Consider the following 6,780-nt stretch of genomic DNA (forward strand, 5'->3'; position numbering starts at 1 on the left):
CTCCATTGGAGCAAAGATGGCCCGGGCGCTGGGGATGGCTCCTTGGCCTCTGCCCCAGGCGCTAGAGTGGCTCTGGTCGCAGCAGAGTGACACCCCAGAGGGGCAGAGCATCGCCCCCTGTTGGGCGTGCCGGGTGGATCCCGGTCGGGCGCATGCGGGAGTCTGTCTGACTGTCTCTCCACATTTCCAGCTTCAGAAAAATACAAAAAAAAAAAAAAATTGTCCACTCCGACTTACCTCTTCTGACTTCTGTGCAAAATGTGTGTCTCCTAAGGATGTTAATGGGACCTAAGACCCCTGCTGTCTTCATCACGGGGCTTGAGCAGGGGAAAAACAAAACTTTTTGAAATAATTTCAAAAGTCCATCTGCATCCCCATTTATTTGTAATACTTCTCATCAAGGTAAAGGGACCAAAGGAGTTCATTATTGCCCTAAAATGCAAATATTGATCTCTGCTTCATGGTGCCTTGTGTGTATAACTATATTATTCTCATAACCAAACTTAATGGCAAAATAACATCTGTGGACTTGGAAAACGGAAACAAAAGTGTCTTCACTAGTCACCACTTAACTTCTGAATATTGCAAAGCGTGTCTTATGTTTGGGGATTTGGGATTTTTGAAGCAAGGATGCTGGTTATGTCCTCCTAAATATAAATGAGACTGCAGCCTGGAAGAGATCAAAACTTCAACAATGTGTAAATCTCAAAGAACTGAATAGTTGGGGAAGGGGGAGGGGGAGGAGGGGTCTTTCGGCAGCCACTCGGCTTCCACAGAAACGCCCTCTGTGGCGTGTGGATCTCAGACGTGAATCCTTTTATACAAACATTGAATCATTGTACACCTGAAACTAATATAATGTTACTACTTGTCAATTATATCGTAATTTTTTAAAATACAAAAAATATATAAATTGTCTCTGCTCTGGAGCCAAGAGTTTTGTGTATCTTATCAGATTCTGTTTGTTGCACAATTAATAATTGCACAATTAATAATATTAGAACCAAAGGAACTATATAAAAGATGGATACTCATGAGGGGAAACTAAAATGCAGAGCAAATTAAGATATTATCATGAAAAAACTAGCAATTCTAAATAATGTCTCATCTGTAGATTAATTCCATCCCGCCAGTGAGACTGCCGAATCACTCAGTTTTTATTGAGAAAAAAAAAACAAAAAACTGTATGCAGTGGGACATATTGGAGACAGGCGTATTAGAGGAGAGCGTGCACTCTAGATGCTGTGGACCAGCGAGCTCGGTATTAATTCTGGGCACCGTTTTAGAGTTAATAAGGGAAGCAGCAATTACTGGCAGCCAGCCTGGGTTGCCAAGAACAAATCGTTTCAGACTACATTCATTCCCTATTTTTGTATGGTTAGGTAGGTTAGAAGAATGTAGTAGACAGAATATCTGAGCCATAACAAAGAATTTAACACGGTCTTCAATGAAATATGCCTGGGCCAATTGAGGAGTACAGTCTGGACATCAGTACAGTTGGTGGGTGTGTAGCCACTGGAATGGTGCTAATTAAAGGCCACCTATCAACCTTATAAGAACACTTCTACGGTAGAGCGTCAGCCTGGCGTGCGGGGGACCCGGGTTCGATTCCCGGCCAGGGCACATAGGAGAAGCGCCCATTTGCTTCTCCACCGCCCCCCTCCTTCCTCTCTGTCTCTCTCTTCCCCTCCCGCAGCCAAGGCTCCATTGGAGCAAAGATGGCCCGGGCACTGGGGATGGCTCTGTGGCCTCTGCCCCAGGCGCTAGAGTGGCTCTGGTCGCGGCAGAGCCACGTCCCGGAGGGGCAGAGCATCGCCCCCTGGTGGGCAGAGCATCGCCCCTGGTGGGCGTGCCGGGTGGATCCCGGTCGGGTGCATGTGGGGGTCTGTCTGACTGTCTCTCCCCGTTTCCAGCTTCAGAAAAATACAAAAAAAAAAGAAAGAAAAGAACACTTCTAGTGTCCTGCTGCAGAGCTTGTCTTCTGTTCCTATCTGTTCTACATGTTAATTAATAACTGGCTGAAGCTACAAAGGATGAGTTTGTTAAAAATGTGTATGTCATAAAGCTGAGAAAGAATGATTATACTAAATGACAGAATTGGGATTCAAAAAGAAATCTCATCAGGTAGAGAAATGGGGCAAAGTAACACTGAGAAATGAAAATGTGTGCAATTTTACACTTCAGTTATGAAACAAAAAACAATTACCAAGGTCAAGGTAGGAGACCTTGTGAGGCATAGTATAGTGAGCACAGGAATGAAGGCCTCCAGCTTTAACCCACAGCGAGCGCAGTGAATGTGAACACAGTGCTGTAGCCACCAAACCCAGAGGCCATCTCAGGCACACGCTCTCTGTGACGTCAGTGCCATCTCTCTGACAAGGGAGGTCCGTGGGACTGCCCTTCCCTAGTGAGACCGCACCTGCATAAATGGCCTTGAGAGTTGGGGTGCAAAACCAGACTGTATGCACGAGCAGCAGCCAGGATGGCAAGAGTTATGAACAAAGCAATATGGGGAACATGGGCAATATATGAACCGGGGGTGGGGAGGGGGTAGGAAGGTTAACCCATGACAGAACTAGGGGAGACTGGTGGCTTATCTGAGTCTTACGAGGGAGGACAATGAAACCACGCTGCAGCAATCTACGGGGTTAACTAGCGCTGGTTATCGGAACCTATGAGAAGTAACACAACAGCTCAGTGACAGGGAGGACCTTCCACCAAAATCTGGCATGACAGATAAGTCCTCTGCCAACAGACTAGTTCAGACGGGGCTGGCACCCACGGAGCGGGGGAGGGGTGCAATATTGAGGAACAAGGGAAACCTCAAGTGGGTGATTGGATTGTGATCATGTTGATAGATATTATTATTATTATTTTAAATATCTACTGGAAAAATAAAATAAAATATTTACCGAGCACTTAAGTGCCTGGCAATTTGTTAGCTACATAGCACAGAGCCTCTTGTTCCATCTTTTCCATGTGGCACTTCCCTCTCCGTGTTACCGTTGGGAATGAGCCTGTGCCAGGCTCCAGGGCGGTATGCTGCCCGTGGGACCGCTCTGCCTGAGGCTTTGCTCTGTGTGCTGGCCTCCGCTTTAGTTTCTCCCTTTGTGCTGTTATCACAGATGGGGCCTTCCTCCGTGCTCTTGTAACAAACAGTCATGGACTGAATGTTCATGTGCCCCCAAAATTCACATGTTGAAATGTAATCCCTGATGTGATTGGGGGCCTTTGGGAGCGATTGTCACGAGCCCCGCGGGAGCGAGCTCCTTGTAAGAAGAGCAGCGAGCCTTCCACCGTGTGCGGATGCGCGGAGAAGTCAGTCCGCAGCCTGAAAGAGGGCTCTCCCCACCACCAGCCGCGACCTCGGACTCGCAGCCTCCAGCACTGAGAACTGAACGCCTGGCGTCCACCAGCACTCTATGGTGCTTTGTTATAACAGCAGCCTGAGCGGGGACACTGTCAGCGGCACCCCACCGTTACCTTTTCACTCCGTACTTGCCAGCTTGGCGAGGGTGTGGGGAGGGTGTGGGGAGTGTTCTCTGTTCCAAGTCCCAACCGTGAGGCAGCAGGGTGTCCCTGGTGTCAGGGTTCAGGTCACTTCCCTAGCTGTAGTGTGGGGTTCCCGCAAGGGTAGCTGACCCTTGAACAACACGGGTTTGAACTATGAGTCCACTTTTTTCCCCCCCCAATAATCAGCTCTTCCCATCTGGGGTTTCGCATCCACAGATTCAACTAACCACAGGTCTATTCTTGTTTGGGAAACTGCACTTGGGAATGTGAAAATACTGGTTTTGATCTGGTTGACCCAGGAATTCGAAGGCCAACTGTGAAGTTATGGGGGAGTCAAAAATTATACCTGGATTTTCAGCTGCATGGGGCCAACACCTCTCACCTCTGCGTTGTTCTAGGGCCAGTGGTTCCAGAGGTTGAGATTTCTTTTCTGCTCCCTTTCCCCAGTTGGAACTGGTTTTTACCAGGGCAGTTGCTTGTACACACATGGCAGCTTTTGTCCTGGGGGGACAAAGATCTGAAGTTTTATGCCTTTCCTGCAGCAGCTGCCCCCTTTCTTCCAGGGACACTTTCTCAGGGCTCGCCAATCTTTTCTGTGAGGGCCCAGGGAGGTCCATGGAGAGAGCCTGCAATTGGGTGCACGTACCTCTGACATAAGCAGCCCCCAGGTGTTCCATATTCTCCCTACACTCAGCCTTGACCAACTCACTGACTCCGGCCTGCGAGGGCGAGGGCGAGGGCGAGCGACGGCGCAGCTCCTGTCTCTCCCGGACGTCTGACGTCTTTCCGCGGATTTCAGGTAGATGGTTGCCCTGCAACCTCAGGACTCTGAGGGTTCAAGAAAGGTTGTGAATTTTCCAATTAGTATCTGGCTTTTCTTATTGCAGTAACGGGAGCTAGGCTCTCTTTGACTTTCTACATCCCACGCAGAAGCCAGAAATTGATTTGTGTATGACACAAAAAGCTATTGATTTGTGTTATGATAATTTCATACCCTAAATTTCTTATTCTGCTACTTTACTGAACTGTGTTATTTTGATCAGTGATTCTCTTGGGTTTTCCAAGTGTCCTACCATATAATCCACACACATGCTTCTCTGGTGTCTATGCACCTAATTGTTTTCTCTTGCCTCGCTTCACTGGTTAATACTGATGGTTGCCAGATTGGGCAGATGAAAATGAAGATGCCCCACTAAATTTGAATTTTAGGTAATATAATTTTTTAGTATATGTCCCATGCAATATTTGGGGGGATTCCAATTTAACTGGCATCTTATATTTTTATCTGGCAACCCTGCTAGGACTATTGTTCAATACAATATTGTACAATACAATATCGGGGCTCGCCAATTTTTCTGTGGGGCCCAGTGAGGTCATGGAGAGAGCCTGCAATTGGGTGCATGTACCTCTGACATAAGCAGCTCCCAGGTGTTCTATATTCTCCCTACACTCAGCCTTGACCAACTCATTGTCATATAGGAATATTGTTCAATACAATATTACACAATCATGCAAATGGTGGCCATCCTTTTCCCTCACTTTAACAGCCGCGCCTCCAATGTTTTCACGTTAATTTAGGTGCGATTTTAATACTGATGCATGCAGTTTCTATAAAGATGTTTCTGCCATTTTTTTTAATTAAGTGTTTGGTTTTGTTTTTTATCGGCAAGTGGTGTTAAATTTTGTTGAAGCCTTTTATATATCAATAGAGATAATCATATCATGGTTTTTTTAGTCTTATTTACATGTTTATTATGTAGACAGATTTCTGAATTATTAATAATTTTATTTCCAGTTTAAACCTAGATCAGTCAGTAATCTACTTGGTCATGATTCGTTATTTATAAATATGCTGCTAGATCCTATTTGTTAACTTTCTTTTAGAAGTTCTTTTTTTCTATATTTTAGAATATTAGAACTATCAGGACCTTGAAAATTTTTTATGAAACACCTGGTTCAGTCCTTCTTTGTAAAAAAGAACTTCAGTAAATGCCTGTCTCTTTTATGGAAACTACTCTAATACTGTGTTCCAAGTCTGCGGGGGTCAATTTTGTTGAATTGCATTTCCTAAGAAATTATATATTTCATCTGCATTTAAAATTTTATTTGCATAAAGTTGTGCAAAATAAGCTCTTAAGGTTGTTTTTAATATCCTGTATTTTGATGGCTGTTTTCCCCTTGATATTATTTATCTTGTATATTTGTGCTGTTTCTCCATTTTTGCTTGATTAGATGCTGATTTATATATTTCTGTGCTGTTTCTTAAAGGATTTTGTGTTTTGATATTTGTTTTTCTGTTCATTTCTGCGTTAATTTTTGTTACTTTCTTCTGCCTTTTTGTTAGTAGCTTTTTGAATTGAGAATCTAATTTCTTTTATTCTCAAGTACTGTTATTTACTAAGTATCGAATTTGTTCATTTTCCCTCAGATTACCATTTTAATTGTGAAATGTAATAATAGTGTTTTTATTATCACTTCATTATCATAGCTGGAAAGAAATTTGTCATTTCTGCTCTAACCCAACACTTATTTGTTAAAGACATTTTTAATTTCCAGGTTGAAGCGCTTGTTAAATGTTTGTTATCAGTGTCTAATTTGATTCCATTTTGATCAAAGAGTGCTGTTTACATTTTATCTATTTCATGGATAGCTGCAGTCCTATGTAACACCATTGGAATTGTCTACCAGTGTGGACAATTTTCATGACTGTTCCATTCCATGGGCTCCTTAGAAGAAGATATGTTCTCTATTTCAGGATATGAAGTTTGATGTATATTCATACATTCTACCTTATGATCATGCCTTATTTTATTTTGTTTTGCTTTGTATTAGGTCTTCTAAATTTTTAAATATTGAAGATATTTAAAATCCACTCATGATCTGTGTTGGACTGTGAGTGGCACATTAAAATCTCTAATTATTTGTGTACTTTTCTTAGTTATTAGTGTAGTTTCTCCTTTGGAAGCATGGTTGCTAATTTTTTTTCTGAAGTTAGAAGCGGGGAGGCAGTCAGACTCCCACATGCGCCCAACCGGGATCCACCTGGCATGCCCACCAGGGGGCGATGCTCTGCCCATCTGGGACGTTGCTCTGCTGCCGCGGGAGCCATTCTAGCGCCTGAGGTGGAGGCCATAGAGCCGTCCTCAACACCCAGGCCAACTTTGCTCCAATGGGCCTTGGCTGCGGGAGGGGAAGAGAGAGACAGAGAGGAAGGAGAGGGGGAGGGGTGGAGAAGCAGATGAGCACTTCTCCTGTGTGCCCTGGCCA

Source organism: Saccopteryx leptura, chromosome 4, assembly GCF_036850995.1.
Source record: "Saccopteryx leptura isolate mSacLep1 chromosome 4, mSacLep1_pri_phased_curated, whole genome shotgun sequence".
Taxonomy (NCBI): domain Eukaryota; kingdom Metazoa; phylum Chordata; class Mammalia; order Chiroptera; family Emballonuridae; genus Saccopteryx; species Saccopteryx leptura.